The sequence below is a fragment of the Podarcis filfolensis genome (genome assembly GCF_964270895.1).
Source record: "Podarcis filfolensis genome assembly, chromosome: 14".
Taxonomy (NCBI): domain Eukaryota; kingdom Metazoa; phylum Chordata; class Lepidosauria; order Squamata; family Lacertidae; genus Podarcis; species Podarcis filfolensis.
In genome coordinates, this window is record NC_139616.1 from 2,716,510 (window position 1) to 2,734,131 (window position 17,622).

The 17,622-nt window shown below is 44.7% G+C and overlaps 1 protein-coding gene across 5 annotated transcripts in view; it reads right to left on the reverse strand.

Annotated features, from left to right (window-relative positions):
• The window catches only part of APBA2 (amyloid beta precursor protein binding family A member 2), a 108,005-nt gene that overhangs the window by 80,837 nt on the left and 9,546 nt on the right, over window positions 1-17,622 (reverse strand). The window contains exon 2 of one of the 5 annotated variants that reach the window (XM_083586453.1): window positions 1,305-1,471. The exons of the other annotated variants lie outside the window; for them this stretch is intronic. The gene's annotated coding sequence lies outside the window, so the exon portion shown is untranslated. The remainder of the gene's footprint in view (window positions 1-1,304; window positions 1,472-17,622) is intronic. 5 annotated transcript variants of the gene reach the window in all.

The window sequence follows — 17,622 nt, forward strand, 5'->3', positions numbered from 1 at the left end:
CCTCCCCCTCCTGGAGCATCTGCTTGGCCCACCGCTTTGGCCCTGCCCTTTGGAGGGAAGAGAGAGCGAGGGACGCAAGCAGACATGGGCAAAGCGAAGCGCTTGGCGGGGAGGGCCTGTGCCAGGCATGGGGTGCCTCCCTTCCTCGAGCGCCCCTCTCTCTCTTTCTGGGCTCCCGGGGTGGGCGGTGAGGGGATGGTCCCCCTCCTTGAAGACCTCTTCGGTCCTTCTCCCCCGGAGGTCTCCAGGTCTCCTCCCTACCTTCACACCCCCTGCCGGCCTCTGGTGTTGCTGCTCCAGCGCAGCCTTTGCGCTCCGTCCCTTGTGCGAGACCGGGGCTGTATTCTGCTGCCATTCTGGGCCGCCTCATAGAAGCAGCAGGAGGGAGTCACCACCTTCTCACCCGCGGCTTCTTCCTCCCTGCCCAGCAGCTCTCAGTCCTGCTCCCCTGCGCACAGGCCCCTCTCCAGGTATTCTGAACATGGTGGCGTGGCTTTGACCCCACTTCTAGACCTTCTCAACAACTTTGGGGGTGTCAGGAATGTTACTTTTTGAAATGTGACAAGTCTACATACCGTCAAACAGTCCTCCCCAAACCAGAAGCCACCACCCTTTTACCTCCTTTCCATCAGTACAAAGAAATCAGATGAGCAGAACCTTCAAGGCACCCAGACCTCCAAGTCCTCATCAAAGCGGCCAGTTGTGGAGGAAGAGGAGACCATAAGGACAGGTTGCAGCATTTGGGACTTCTTATGTTTAGTGAAAAGAACAGTCCATTTAAAGTTAATGGACTATACAGAGATGGTGAAGCTGACAGCAAAACTAAGAGATCAAAAAGATGAGAACTTTGCTGAAAAGTGGAGGCTTTTTTAAGACTATTTGAGAAAAAACTACTGTCAAATGAAATCGCATACAGGAAGGAGGTAACAGGCAGAGGAAGGAGAATAAATAAATGACTATAATATAAGTTATAATACAATAGAAAATAAATGGTAGTCATAGCAGCTGATAAAAGGAATACAACAGGAACATCACAGATGTAACGATGGGAAGTCAAAATGTAAGAAATTATTATACCGAAAGTGAAATGAATAATGTCAATTTTTGTGTAAAAAACTAATAAAAATTATTTTAAAATAAAATAAATAAATAATAAAATTCATTTTAAAAAATCTTAATAGGTGTGAATAGCAGTCTGAGGGTCTCACGGAATGGTTTCAGTTCTGAGAAGAAAAGAGCTGACAGAGGAAGAGAGTCAAAGCAAGGGCTCAGTGCCAGTTATGGCAACAACTTGAGGTACTTGCCTTGTCATAATGCAGCAGTTTCTGGGATCTGAACTCCAGAGAGTCAGGGATGCTTCCTGAATGAACAAACAGTCCTCCTGCCAAGATGTGCCAAAATGCCAGTGCAGAAGCTGAACACACTTGCACTGACAATCCGCCTGAGCAAGGCAACCTGCAGCAAAGAGGGTCTGGGGTGGCAGTCAGAGAGACAGAGAGAGATGGAAAGGGCCAGTGGGCTTCCTCAGCCCATCAGACTGAGCCACTCTGCTCAGCAGCCCTGCGCAAGACCCACCAAGGCTTGACCCGGCAGCCGGGCTTGGTGCTCTTCTGGGTGTTTGCCAACCTCCTGCTTTTGAAATCCCAGGCAGGCAGCAAAAACAGGATCATTAAACTGAGAATTGCGAGGAGAAGGGCATCCTCAGGGCCCAGCAAAGTCAGGCCCACCAGCTGGTCTCACAATCTGCAGGGGGTGGGGGAGGCCACTGAAGACTTTCCCAGGGGACAAGGGGTGTGGTATCTGAGCAAGCTTAGGATCCCCTCATCCTCTCTGCTGTCTTCATTCCAGTGCCTAAGCTGCACCTCACAGCTTGCAGTATTTGCCAAATAAATAAATAATTCACATGCTCCTAAACTATGAAGGATTACGCTAATTAGAATAAACTGGGAAGACATGAGAGAAAGAGGAATGGGCTGGTGATATTTTGTCAGCTTAACACCAAACTAATTTATGCTTTAGGGGAAATATTTGAGATTTCTAATTAAAAATCTCTACAAAGCCTGTTTTGGAGAGGGGGCCTCTCATCACTTACATTCAAGGACATTAAAAGCTGCTGCTGCCTTTTCCTTGCCTTCTTTGCCAAGCGTTTCATCACCAAGTTCTCTCTTTGATTTTTTTCTTCTTCAAAAGGAAGAGTTGAATAACTCTGGATACCAAACACTGGGGGAGGAAGGGGGTGCAGCAGCGCCCCCCCCCCCGGATGCTCACTCCGGCTCGCCCCTCCCCCACCCCGGGTGCACAGCATGTGCGCCCCTCCAGGTGCCGGAGCAGCTAGCTCCGCCTCTGATACCAAAGAAGCTTGATTCATATGCATCTACTGACTATTTCATTTTTTCCACATTTTAAGCTTTAAGATCCCAGGTGCTGAACAGAAACCAAGCACAACGACTTCTGAACAGCTTTCCTGATTCTCTGGCTAGTGTCTATACACAATGCTACAAATATGAATTTATTCTGCTTAAGACTGCAGCAAAATCTCCTTTCCGATGTCCCATTCATAAACAAAAAACCCATTTTGTATTTTTTGGGTGGTGAGGAAGAGGAATCAATTTCATTTTTGAATAGTCTCCAGCAGCAGTTGCACTCTGAGTAATCCCACTGAAATAAAGGGGCTTAAGTCCATCATTTACAATAAGCTTGCTCAGGCCCGTAATCTACTTTTATTTCACCCTTATAATTTACACAACCTATGGTCTCCCCAAGTTCAGAGCATCACTGAGCACTGTGGAAGCCCAAAGTCTGGGAACCCAGAGCACATGCAAAGGACAATCGTACTTTCCAATTGCATCTGAACAGGGCCATAATTTGGATCTGCCTTCCCCAACCTGGTGCCCTCCAGATCTTATTGAGGTGAAAGTTTCTATCTTCCCTGAACAATGGCCATGCTAGCTGATGAGAGTGGTAATCCAAAACATCTGGAAGACACCAGGTTGTGGAATGCTAGCTTAGGTTTTAAGTTTGTTTGTTTTTTAAATGGCTTATCCCCATTAATCCTTGGGAATTTCAGTACATTAGAAACCAACTGTTCCACTTTCAGTCTAAGAGCCAAATGATTCCCCCCCCCCCCTCAGCTGCCTTGAGGTCTTTCCCCTGGCAACCATGAAGCCTTTCCTATCCATCACCCTCCTTGATTAAGAGATGGGGCCTGAGCTAGACAGCAAAGTCTCTCCACCACACACACAAATATGGAAATGGTTCAACTACGACTTGGTAGCTGTCCTACACCTTACACTAGAGTTGCCTAATGTTTGGCCCTCCAGATCAGGGGTGGACCTTGGCAATATGGCACCCTGCTCAAAACCAAAATTTAATGACCCACTCGCCACCAGCCTTCATGCCTCCTTCCTAACGCTGGGTAAGAGAGGCACTGGGCAAGCACTAAGTAGGATTTGGAAAGGAGGCAGGAGGACTCTAGGAACCTGTTAAAGCCTCATCCCAGAACAGGGCAAGGCACCCTCCCCCTTGGCGCTGCACCCAGTGCAAGGAAACCAGTCAGGCTGTCCTACATCCAACATCATCTGGGTGGACACAGGTTACCCAACCCTGCCATAGTCACTTCAGAATTTAAAACTTGTTTTCCAAAGTGTCCAGCCCCTTATGGTTGTGGAGATGCACTCTGAAGGAGATAGACAATGCCTACTGAAATTTTGTACTGCAGGCTGGGGACTTCGTAAGATCCCCAATAGTTAGAGCTGAGGCTTTGGTGACTTGTTCAGTTCCTTGACCCCCATTCCACTAGCAAAAACAGAACTTATGCAAAATAGAAACAGACACACATGAGAGAGAGGGAGAGAGAGAGAGAGAGATTGTCATAGAATATGGTTGGTCAAAAAATAAGAAGTGGAATACAGTGGTACCTCGGGTTACATACGCTTCAGGTTACAGACTCCGCTACCCCAGAAATAGTCCCTCGGGTTAAGAACTTTGCTTCAGGATGAGAACAGAAATTGTGTGGTGGTGGTGCGGCGGCAGCAGCAGGAGGCTCCATTAGCTACAGTGGTGCTTCAGGTTAAGAACAGTTTCAGGTTAAGAATGGACCTCCAGAACAAATTAAGTACTTAACCCGACGTACCACTGTACACAAAGTCCTGTTTAGCACTTTCCTTTCATTTTTTATTTCCACCGCTGATGCCTATCCCTGACCTAGAGACAGAATTCCCAGTTAAAACAGTCAGCCAGCTGCCAAGAAAGGTAGAAACATTTTGCTCCCTTTCCAAGCCTTTGCTAAAAGTGCTTTTTTAAATCAACCAAGCAGATGGCACACATGCCTTTTTCACTGACAGTGAAACATATGGCACCTTATAACAGGTGCTTTAGGAAGAAACCACAATCACCTAAAGAGATTAAGATGCCACAAACTCCTTTCGTTTTAGCTATCAGATTACATTTATTTATGAGACTATAAAATGAAGGCAAATCCAGGTATGTTCCAAGCTTGCTTTCTCTTCTCTGGAGAATAGGGCCCAAACCGATGGATTCAAGTTACAAGAAAGGAGATTCTGACTACACATCAGGAAGAGCTTCCGACATTCAGGAGGTTGTGGACTCTCCTTTCTTGGAAGTTTTAAAGCACAGGCTGGATGGCCGTCTGCCAGGGATGCTTTAGCTGAGATTCCAGCATTGCAGGGGGTTGGACTAGATCAAACATGTCCAACGTGTCGATTGCAATCCACCGGTCGATCGCAGGATGGATTTTGGTTGACCACACAACCAAGGCCGCCCATGGCATAGCTGTCAACATTTCCCTTTTTTTAAGGGAAATTCCCTTATTCCGAATAAGATTCTTCGCAAGAAAAGGGAAAGGTTGACAGCTATGGCCCATGGCCGCTGGGGCCCCTCATTGCGCGCTCGGTTGTGGCCGAAGCCCCTCCGCAGGCAGCATGGCCGGTCGAGGCTCCTCTTAGCTGGGCTGCCTCAGCGCAGCAAGCGTTCTGGCTGGCGTCGCCTCCGCCTCTTCGCGGCCGCCTTTAGCACCTCCTTCCCGCTCCAGGCACCGCTGATCCTCCGCGCCGGCGGGCAGGTGCTGCAGCGGCGCCACTCCCTCCCTGCCCCGGAAAGGCGGCAGGCGCCTCCCTCCGCCCCCAGCAAGCCACAGCCCCGGGCAGGGAGGGGGCGGCCAAGGAGGCGCGGGCTCAGCGCAGGCTGCAGCGCTGCGGGGGGAGCCGCGGGAAGGGGGGCACGGAGAGAGATGAGGATGCCCCTCCCGGCCCCCCCTTTCCAGCTCCAGCCTAGCTGAGTTTATTCGAAAGTAAGGCCCCCCCGTAAAGGGGAAATTGGGCATTTCAGGGTGTGTTGGCTTCCCGTATGCGCCAGGGGCCCTGGGAGGGGGCTGATGTGAGGGTAATAATTTGTTATTATTTTTATCGTCATCATCGTTATTTATTATTTATACCCTGTCCATCTGGCTGGGTTTTCCCAGCCAAATATAATATGTTTAAGTTGAAGAATGACAATGGGAGAGTGTGGCAGATCCCTGCCAGTTTTTGATACTGGATAGTAGATCACGGCCCACTTGCAGTTGGACATGCCTGGACCAGATGACCCTTCTTCCCTTCCAACTCCACAGTTCTGTGATTCTATCATTCTAAAACAAAATTATCAGCCCCCTCGTCTTACTATACACTACAGGAAGAATGTAATTTTCTTCAGCAGCACTGAATACATAATCAGTTTTATTATTATAGCTTATTAGGATTACGGGACGCGGGTGGCGCTGTGGGTAAAACCTCAGTGCCTAGGACTTGCTGATCGTATGGTCGGCGGTTCGAATCCCCGCGGCGGGGTGAGCTCCCGCCGTTCGGTCCCAGCTCCTGCCCACCTAGCAGTTCAAAAGCACTCTTAAGTGCAAGTAGATAAATAGGGACCGCTTTATAGCGGGAAGGTAAACGGCATTCCGTGTGCTGCCCTGGCTCGCCAACTGCAGCTTTGTCATGCTGGCCACGTGACCCCGAAGTGTCTTCGGACAGCGCCGGCTCCTGGCCTCTTAAGCGAGATGAGCGCGCAACCCTAGAGTCGGACACGACTGGCCCGTACGGGCAGGGGTACCTTTACCTTTATTAGGATTACAGGAGATGTTCCTTGAAATCATTTCACACGGTGGGGAGTGAAGGAATCACATAGAGACTGTTCCATTTTGCCTCATACAAATGACTTCACTTGCTGCAGATTTAAACCCTCCATCATTTTGTGGGGAAGAAGGAGGAAATGTTTTCACAATGACAAGACCTGTTTATTCTCTGCCATCCTTTGGCAGAACATAAACATAACCAATGCTGTCAAAAATGGACCAAAGTACATGTAAATCACAGCTATATGTGCCAAGAAGCAAATTTGTTTTTGCAGACTGGGAATGGGACCTAAATTTACTACTAGCCAGAAAAAAGGGTGCAGAGAGAGAGAGAGAGAAATGGGGGTGTCCAAATGCCAGCGTAAGGGCTCAGTTTGGCCCCTGGATGCTCCTTGTCTTTCCCACCCACCATCAGAGCCCTGGATTCAGAGAATCCTCCATATATTTTTTATAAACCTCAGTAGCATTTTCTGTGAGGCATGGATTATCATCAGACAACATGGCAGCTTAGTACTGATTCTTTGGCCTCTGTGACCTCGAGGCACAAATTGCAACTGGTGACCATTAAATCATTCCGTTCCTTTCTCAAAGGGGAGGTGATTCAATGGGCAAAGGTTGGGAGGTGAGTCAAAGTCCCCCAAATAAGTGCTGCTATTGGCATCCGCCCTAGTGCTTTGGACTCCTCCATTCCAGAGAAACTGGTATGGTGCTGGGAGGCCAGAAAGCATCTAAATCAGTGGCTCCCAAACTAAGGGCACTGCCCCCTTAGTTCCATGAACCCATCCTCAGTGCCCCCTCCCCTATGCAAAGACATTATTCAGAATAGCAGTTTGCACACGACACTCAGGTAAACGACAACACAATAAAATTCAAATCAGTAACAATTAATTTCAAACTCAAAATCTGTTAGATAGTGGGTAGACATAGCAGACAATGCAGCGATTTCTCCAAAGCAGCTCTTTATTTGTAAGCTGGAACAGAACTGAACAGCAAACAGCTGAGCTGGCCTGCTTTTATAGGCAGCCGGCTGTCAACATTGTAGCAACAACAACCCAGGGTTTCCCTCCTAAAGTAACTGCCGTGGACCTGAGTGAAAACTATATACACAATACTCCTGGTGTCCAGGGTGAGAACTTCAATACATAACAAAATCCAATTAAAGCTATTTAGTTTAATTCAAAAACACTGATAAACTGTGGACATAGTGTATATTGATTTCAGTAAGGCTTTTGACAAAGTCCCCATGATATTCTCACGAGGAAGCTGTTAATCAGATTCAAGACGACCTTAAAAAATTGGAGAACTGAGCCAAAACTAACAAAATGAATTCCATTGGTGCAAATGTAAGGTTCTACACTTAGGCAGGAAGAACCAGCTGCGTAAATATAAGATGGGGGACACCTGACTTGCCAGTAGTACATGTGAAAAGGACATAGGGGTCTTAGTGGACCACAAGCTTAACATGAGTCAACAGTGTGATGCAGCAGCAAACAAGCAAATGCTATTCTAGGCTGCATCAAGAGAAGTCTAGTGTCCAGATCAAGGGAAGTCACAGTCCCACTCTTTTCTGCCTTAGTCAGACCACACCTGGAATACTGTGTTCAATTCTGGGATCCACAAGTTGAGAAGGATGTTGACAAGCTGGAACATGTGCAGAGGAGGGAGACCAAGATGAACAAGGGTCTGGAAACCAAGCCTTCTGAGGAGAGCTTGAAGGAGCTGGGTATGTTTAGCCTGGAAAAAAGGAGACTGAGAGGAGGTACAATAGCCATCTTCATATATCTGAAGGGCTGCCACATGGAATAGGGAAGAAGCTTGTCTTCTCCTGCTCTGGGGGGTAGGACCCAAAACAATGGCTTCAAGTTACAAAAAAGGAAATTCTGACTAAACATTTGGAAGAACTTTCTGGCAGTAAGAGCTGTTCGATAGTGGAACAGTTTCCCTCAGGAGATGGTGGACTCTCCTTCTTTGAATGGTCATATGTCAGAGATGCTTTAGCTGAGATTCCTTCAATGCAGGGGGTTGGACTAGATGTCCCTTGGGATCCCTTCCAATGCTACAATTCTATGATTCTATACAATATGTTGTTTTCAACATGAAGTTCCTGGATCAATGTAATAATTTAGAATGGGTGTTTTATTAACAAGCAAACACACACATACACACACACACACAAACACATAACATCCACCAACTGAACTGAACCATCTCTGAACAAGCAAATTGACAGGCTTGCTCTTAAGATCCTATTCATCAAGAGACCACATATGTCATCATCATAGTATGAGTCTGTATGTAAAGGTGGCTGCACAACAGGAGGGACTTTTGTTGCCCCAGAGGGCAAGACTTGAACCAACGTGGTTATCACAAGGTAGCTGCATTTTGGCATTGTCTCAATCGCCTTTAACTTTCTAGATTGCTTTGGTCTGATCCTGCAGGGCTCCTTTTCCATTCCTACCAGAGACCGCCCTGGCTGTGACTCTGGGAAGACCTGCTCCCTGCCTTGCAGGCCTTTTCCCCCTGGCCTGGGGAGGGAGGGGCCCTGACTGACTCCAGCTACAATAGCTGAGGCTGCTGAGCAGAACCTTGGGTTGTCTAGGGGTTTCTTCCTGGGGAGGTCATGTTGCTGCTGTTTCTGATATTAATTTTTTGTATCTTTATTTTAGATCTTATTATGATTTATGCAGAAATTGTTCAATTTGGTTGTGTACTTTTTGATTTTTTATTCATTGTTTGCAACTGTGTATTTTTTAATGTTGTGAGCCACCTTGAGCGTAGTTTGAACTATGAAAAGCTGGCGTACAAATAAAATTATGCGAGTATTGCTACGCTGGTTCTCACTTTTCCAAGTCTCCTCTCCTTCCACCGTATGGTTTTAGGTGGCTGAGCTTGCAGTCAAGGGCCAGTTCAAGTTCTTTCTGTGCCCAGGCTGTTTTAGAACAGGCATCACAGTTCAGTGGTAAACCACATGTGTTTCATGCAAAGGGCCCTGGATTCAATCCCTGGCACCTACAAATAAATAGGGGGGGAAGAAATCTTCAGATGGGGGGACTGTGACAGACACCCCCCTCCAGCCTGTGGGACTATGAAGAGCCACTGTCTGTGCAGACAGTGCTGAACTTGATGGACCCAACGATCTGACAAAGCAGGAGGCAGTGTCATTTGTTCACAGAGAAGACAAAAAGGATGTGCTAAAATGTATCCAGAAAGAAAAAAGAGCACATTGCCACTGTTCTCAAACATTTATCATGTGAGATATAAATAAAACAGAAGAGAAACACTGCCTTTGCACGAAACACATCTGATTTCATCAGTGCCAAATTTGCCAGACAGTTCAGCCACATCATAAGCATGCTAATTCCAAGTCCTTGCGAATCCCGGACAGCTCTCAAATCAGCTAAGCCGCCTTATCGCAGTTGCACAGGGGGACCAGTGTGCACCAGATTTTAATTGCATTGTGCGGTGGACGAAAAAGGATCTTCAAGATTACCAGGCACTTTGTATACAGAACACTCTGAACATTTGCCCATTTGAACTGGCAGCCTGGAGACAAGGCCCTTCTGGGACAATTCACATTTTAAGATGCATGTGAGACAATTCACGACTCAAGGGGTAGGGTGGGTGGTTATGATGCCCACCCCCCACCCCAGATTCATTTTTAAAAGATACTGTTGTATATGCAGGTGGGTGGGAGTTTGAAAAACCAAACAGCTGCAATAACTGCACACGTCAGTTTTTAAAGACAGGCCAAAGAAACAAGGTAGAATATGGGCAACTACTGACAGATGGGACCAGATCTGACTCCTTAAGAAGGTAGGAGCCCTGAAGCTGAATCAGGCCAGTGGCTCATGTAGCCCAGCATCCTGTTCCCAGAGTGGCCAACCAGATGCCTCTGGGACGCTCACAATCAGGACCCGGGCACCAGTGCCCTCTCCTCACTGTGCATTCAAAGGCATATGGCCACTGTCACTGCAGGCATCACAACAACCTTCACCAGCAGCCATTTACAACTTTACCCTCCATGAATTTGCCAAATTTTCTTTTAAAAGCATCCAAGTTGGGGGCCATCACTACACCTTGTGGTAGCAAATTCCAGAATTTAACTCTGCAATGTGTGAAGAAGCCCTTTCGCCTGTTTGTCCTGAGTCTTCCAATGTTCAGCTGCATTGGATGCCCCCAAGTTCCATTCATGTGAGGAAGAAGAAAACACTCTTTTCACTTTCTCCATGTGTTTTATACACCTCCAGCACATCCCCTCTGACTCACCATTTCTCTGTACAAGTGTTTCTCCAACTTGGGTCCCTTGCTGTTGCTGGACTATAACTCCCATCATCCCTGACCACTGGCCCTGCTATCTAGGGGTGATGGAAGTTGTAGTCCAACAGCAGAGGACCCAAGTTGGAGAAACACCCCGTGACTTAAAAGACCCAAATGGTGTGTGTAAACTTTCCTTATACTGTATGGGATTAACGGAACCAGGAATATAGGAGATGCTGCAGGAACAGGTGACAACAAGAAGAGTTTAGAAGGTGTCCACCTAAAGGAAGGGAGACTGAGCTGCGGCTGTCAAGATGCTGCTGTGCTACAACTCCCATCAGGCCCAGCTAGCATTGCCAGTGGAATGGATTTATGGGAATTGTATTTCAACAGCATCTGGAGAACCACAACTTCACTACACCTCACCAAAAGCAATGTTTCCCGTTGCACCTATTGCTGTTTAGCCCTGATATATTTGCCTACAACAGTAACACAATACCACTAAGAATCTAAGACTGTCTCTGCTGGATCACAGAGGCTTACCAAATTTTTGTGAATTTTTGGGTGCTGTGAACAAAACTATTACCCAGCTGTGGACTCTGCAGGGTCCTTTTCCTTATAGACCAACATGTTTACCCTTGTGTGTATTTTCACAACAGTTTAAAATTGCACAAAAATTGATTCACCAGTTTTATCGCAAGCCCATCAGGTCACAATCCATGCAAGGACATCCTGCATTATGATAATTAAATCAATAATTTAGCCTCTTATTTCTCAAGGCAGTATGATAAATGAGTTTGTAGCTACAGCCACAGATGGAATATTAATTAATGCAATGCCTTCAGGGTAAGTGTGCTTCTGTGTCATACAAGACACTTTATGAACTATTCTCATCTCAGGTATTGCACACATACACAAGACACCCAAAAGAAAATTGGGAAGGAACCATAAGACACCATGGTGGCTCTCGCCTCTTGAGGCAATGAGTGTGAAAAAGATAAATATGAGTAAACATTGGGCCACCTATGAACAAATAGTGAAGGAGATGGATAAATAATGGAAATTAAAACCATATGAGGAAGTTAAAGGTTTTGTGAATGATTGGTTGCATTATCGTCAAATTAACAAAATGTTTAAAGATGATAAAAAGAAAAATGGATTTGGATACACAAAATCAAAATTCAAGTTAGAATTGTAAAATAACAAAGTTAAAATATTATCCAAAATGTATAAATTATTATTTGAATGGCATTTGAAAGATGAAGAAGTTAAATCAGTCATGATACACTGGGCTAAAGATACTGGTCATAATATACAATTAGAAGATTGGGGAAAATTATGGAAAGGGGATAATTTTCACTGCCTGCAGTGCTTTAAAGGAAAATATAATGAAAATGATGTACAGATGGTATATAACACCAGTGAAATTAGCTAAAATGTACAAAACAAATAACAAATGCTGGAAATATAAGGAAAAAGAAGGTACTTTTTACCGTATGTGGTGGGAATGTAAGAAAGTAAAGGACTTCTGGGAAATGATTTATAATGAGATTTTTAAAATGTTGAAAAATACATTTGCAAAAAACCCAGAAGCCCTTTTAGTAGGTATAGTAGGTGCAGAGATATACAAGCATTATATATAAAAAAATTGTTTTTATATGCAACAACTGCAGCAAGAATACTATTAACCCAGCGATGGAAGCAAGAAGAACTACCAACAAAAGAAGAGTGGCAGATGAAACTGATGGATTATACCGAGTTGGTGAAATTAACTAGGAAAATTCGGAACCAGCAAGACCAGACTTTCCTGAAAGATTAGAAGAAATTTATGATATATTTGAAAGACAATTGTAATCAATTGACATCGTTTGTAGGGTTGCAAGAAGTTTTGTAAGGAGAACTATATTAATTATTGCAAAAAAGGACTAAGGCGTTTATTGAGGATTTGGAGGCGTTTATTGAGGATTTGGATTTTATAGCAATAACTATTAAAATAAAATGCAAAATCAGAAAGAAAGCTAGGAAACCATTAGTCGAGGTTGATGGAAGTCCTAGGCTGTGATAACCAAAGGTTTGTTATACTGTATAAGATGGGATGTTATGTTTGGAAAACATGTGTAAAAACCAATAAAAATTATTAAAAAAAGAAAAAAATGGAAAGGAACAATGCAGATTGACAGGAGGAGGTGGGGAAAAGAAAATAGAGGAGCAAAAACTACTCAGAAACGGCTCACTGGTAGCTTGCCAGTGCTGAAAATTGTTCCTTGAATTTTTGGTAATGGCTTTAAAAAAAGGGCAGATCCACACTTAAAGCACATACAAAACACATTTAAAGCACAGGACTTCCCACCCAGAATTGTGGGAACTGTAGTTTGTTAAGGGTGCTAAGGATTGCAGAGAGGAAACTACACTTCCTGGGATTCTGATTCCCAGCAACCTCTGAAGGGATCCTGGTTGGGCAAGGCTGGTATAGAAGATGGGAGACTAGAAGAAGCCATTTTAATTCACCCCTCCAGATGATTCCCCCACTTTGGATGAAGAAGTGAGCAGGCAGGAGTCATCCTGTGTCCCCAAAACATTGGGAGAAATGCAGTGCAGAAACACAGCATCACAATCTGCATTTGGCTTCATTTCACTTTAACCTAACAGTCAGCATCAGAAGCTGTTCCTGAGGGTCACTCCTGGACAAATCACCAGGCCTGCTTTAACATTTCAGCAGAGTGAGGGGGGGAATGAAAAATAAAGTCCCATATTTAAATGCAGCGTATAATAGATGAGCTTTTGCTTCCCCAGACCATTTGAGATTAAAAATCCATGACATTAAGAACTTTAACTGCAGGTGGTTGGGAGGAAATTATTTTTATTCAGCTCTCTGCAAAAAAAAAAAAAAAAAAAAAAAAAGGCTTATCGTCTGAGGATGAGGATTTATGGAAGAACTGGTCCCTAGTGATATCAAGCAAACAGAGCACTGGCAGATACTAAATCCTGCTGTATAAATAATCTCCCTAAACCCGAGTCTCTGAAATCCAACAGTGGAGGAACAATGTCTCCATCCCTGGTGCTCTATATGAAATAGTTTGATGAAGGACAGAGTCACGCGAGACACACACAAAGGAATGGGGGCCTCTTGCAAGAGGGGGAGGACACAAAGCCTGCAGAATCCTGGTCTGTCCAGGCACACGGAGAGAGTTGCACACTTGTACCCAACATAGCAAACTGCCACAACCAGAAGATACTGGACATTTGCTCATGGGCAGACTGAGGCATTTTGCTGCCTGTCGCAAAGGACAAGATGGTGACCCCACTCCACATCCAGAAACGGACTTGGCTGGCAGCTGAATGTGACTTCTACGCTGGCAATGGCTGGCACAGCTCCTCCCCCACCATAGCAGAGCAGACAAGTCTAGGAGCAGCCAGGCTTAGGGGTTTCAGGAAGAGATCCAAGAGGTTGCTGCCACACCCTGGCATCTGCCGCCTGAAGCAGCTGTCTCACTTGGCCTAATGGGCCAGACCACTACTTTCAGCTGATGAGAAAATAAAAACCTGGTCTGCACTGCACTCAGGATCTGCTAAAGCCGTAATACAGTTGCACACTCCCTCCCTCCCTCCCTCTCCCCGCCCCAGGCTGGGCCAAGAATTTCTTGGACACAATTACACTCACAGAGTGATCACACGGTCCAGTTCTTCACAAACTATTTACCATCTAAAGCGCTCCATACTTCAGTCCTAAATGTCTCAGGAAACCTCTCTCCTCCCCTCCCAGCATTTATTTGTAAAAATATTTATATACCACTATTCATTTTTTAAAACTGAGCAGAGGTTGACAACAATTGTACATAAAGTGATACCAGCCCCAGATTTAGGGTGGTGAGGTCAGCTCCCCTGCACAGGGTGCCAAGGTGATGGGGCAGAAAATGGAGAGGATCCATTTGGGGGTGCCAATTTTGGCCTTGCTCAGGGTGCCATATTACCAAAGATTACCAAAGTCTGCCCTGACCATACAATAAAAACCATATTAAAAAGTTAAAATCAGAAATCAGCCCACTATTTTGGAAAGATGTATTCTTAATTGCTCGCATAAGCCTAATGGAACAGAAAAGTTTTCAACAGGCATTTAGAAATTGGCACAGGTCTTGCTGATCTCTCTTGTCAAGAGTATCGCCAACCTGGGGAACAATCAATGACATTCCTGCAGCAGATCTCAGGGACGGAGCTGCAATTCAAGAGTTCAGGAGGTCCCTGAGGCACCCTGGACCTATGTTGCTCTAGACTTTTCAAATTAATACAAGGACCTAGAACCTGGCACACTGTCACCTTAATTTTCCTGCACCACCACAGTCACTTTCCTGCCACACCCTTGCAGGTCTGGCAGTTGTCCTCAAAGGCACCACCTGTCACCTCCTGTCTACAAGGACCAACCCAGCTCCCCAGGGCTTGAGATTGTGCTCACAGGCCAGGTTCCAGGTGTTGTTACTATTACTGTATTGTAAAAATCACCTGGGAAGAGTTTACTTGTGAGAAAGCCTTCCACTTGACCCCTTTGATCTGCAGGTCTCTTACAGGTGCCACATAATACTCATTCTGCACTTGTAAAAGAAGAAGATATTTTAACATGGGGCACCTACACTTCGGAACTCCCTGCCTATTGACATCAGGCAGACACCTTCACTGTACTCTTTACAGCCTAAGCAAAAAACAGTTTGTTTAGACATGTAGAATGTTGCCATGTGTTTTAAATGACTTTTAGCTCTTCAATTTTAATTATTTTCTGAATGTTTTAAATAGCTGTTTTTAACGGCTTTTATTGATAATTTTAGCGCTTTGTTCTTTTTGTAAACTGCTTTGTGTTGGTTTGTTTTTACAATCAAGCAGTATATCTATTTTATGAACTAAAATTAAAAAATGCAAGCTGTAAGGCTGGAGCTCCCAAAGTGAGCTGGTCTCCCTCTGAGGGGATCCTGCCATGCTGAGCTCAGAAGCAGGAGAAGGAAAAAGCTCTCCCCACTTTAATGGGAGTAACACCTCATTCACTCAGGTCCATTTACTTCTATGCAAACTAAATGCACACAGCCTCGTCTTCTGCGCCAAAATGCAGCTCAAGCAATGCTATCCTTTCCCAGGAGTCCATTAATCTTAATAGCTTTTTTGGGTTGAAATCATTACTTCTAATTAGATCAACTGCTAGCGGATGGTTCCAGTTATACCAAACAGGGGTCAACTGAGATACATGGTTCCAAGAGAGATTCTGTACAGAGAAAGATTTACTGTAATCCCAAAGAGCTAAAAGCCACATCTGTGTAAGCATATATAAAAGAAGGGCATTCAGGGAAGTCACTGGACATCACTTGAATTTCATTTCATTTTTTTTAATGTCTTCCAAGAGAGAGAGAGAGAGAGAGAGAGAGAGAGAGAGAGAGAGATTAGTTTCAGCTATACCAAGCTTGTTTTAATAATAATAATAATAATAATAATAATAATAATAATACAGATTTAAAATAAAATCTACAAGGCCCAGGACATCAGGACCTTAAGGTCTCCCCATTCTAGCCTCTCCCCATTCTAGCCCTTGGAGAAATATGTACATTTGTATTTTGATACAGGTCGTGTGCTGCATTTCTTTGTTTTAAGCTAACCAAACACCCTGAGACAGGATTGAGATTTTAGCTGTGAAATATTTCAAGCACCGAAATAAAATAAATGCATTAATTACTTAGCTTTGCTTTATTGACCCATCTATAAATCTTTTCTGTGACTGGAGAATTTACAATCAGCAATGTTAACAGAATCCCTTTGCTTTCTATTTGCCATCCAATATACCACAGTTCTGCTCCCTTGGACCCTAATACATCAAGTTGTTCTACATAATTAAATCCATGTCCCTAAGTTGACTGTCATGAAGTAGCAGAGGGGAAATAGTCTTAAACCTGCCCCATCTTATTGCCCCATTTATTATTGGTTGTTAGCCACCCTGAGCCTGGTCTTGGCTGGGGAGGGCGGGGTATAAATAATAATAATAATAATAATAATAAATAATAATAATAATAATAATAATAATAATAATAATAATAATATCATTAATACTCAAAACCTGTTTTCCCTTAAAGGTAGGATATGTCAATTTGGTACGTAGTCCACACTTCTCCAAATTTTGTAAAGCCGTTCTTCAACAACAAAAAATATATGTGTGAAAATAGCTTGCAAATGTGCATATTAGGCAAAATTGTGATAATATATGAAATGTGGATGAAGAAGTGTTCAAGCTGGAAAATGCGGAATTGGAATTCCGATTCCTCCATGCCTATTACCAGTGATACAATACTTTTAAATGTGTGTGCATGTGTTTAGCTTTTTGTTTTTCAAAGAAGTGGCCGAGGCATAAGAAAGACACACAGTTATTTCCCAATTCTCTTTTGTGAGGAACTAATTCAAAAAACATATTTCCTAATGGAGACATTCTATGCAAACTGCTGTGCCCAGGGGTGATGCTGTCAACAGATGCCAAACTCTCAGAGCATTTATTTGGACTTGTTTTTGTTAACCCTCCAAAGTGCAGTGTGAAAGGACAGAAGATCAGGACCTGCTATTTGCATCTTCCTAAACTGGCCCTGACCACATGCGTCACTTGCGCACACCATTTGTCATGGGCCTTGAGGAGCCATCATGGAGGGGCTGCTCAGATCAGGACAAAGGGTGGGGGTGCCCAAAGAGGTGGCAGCTGAAAACTCTGGAGAGGAATGAGGATGTTGATGCTTTTATAGAATTTATATACCACCCTATGCCTGCAGGCCTCAGGGCGGTTCATAGGATAAAATCAGCCTATAAAACCACAAAGGACAGTTAAAATAAAACAACAACAACCCAATAACACACACAAAAAAAAAAATATCTGGATGCAGCGGATTGGAGCAAGTCACATCAGGACACTGAGAAACATCAGAGGGAGAAGCTACAGGTGAGGAGTCCAGTCCCAGGAAGGGACCCAGTGAGTGGTCACTCTGCCAGCCCACACCAATGGTCTCAACATCCAGTCCCCTTGCACCTACTCCACTTTCAGCCCCTTCACTGCCTTTTCTGCAGCCACAGCCTCTGCCTCCGTCAGCTTCTGCTGGCAAAGCCTCCAGCCACCCAGGAGCTTCCGTTGTCTGCTGGATCAGGCGAATGGCCCATCTAGTCCAGAATCTTGTTCTCCCAGTGGCCAATGGGAAACCCACAAACCAGACCTGAGCACAAGAGCATGC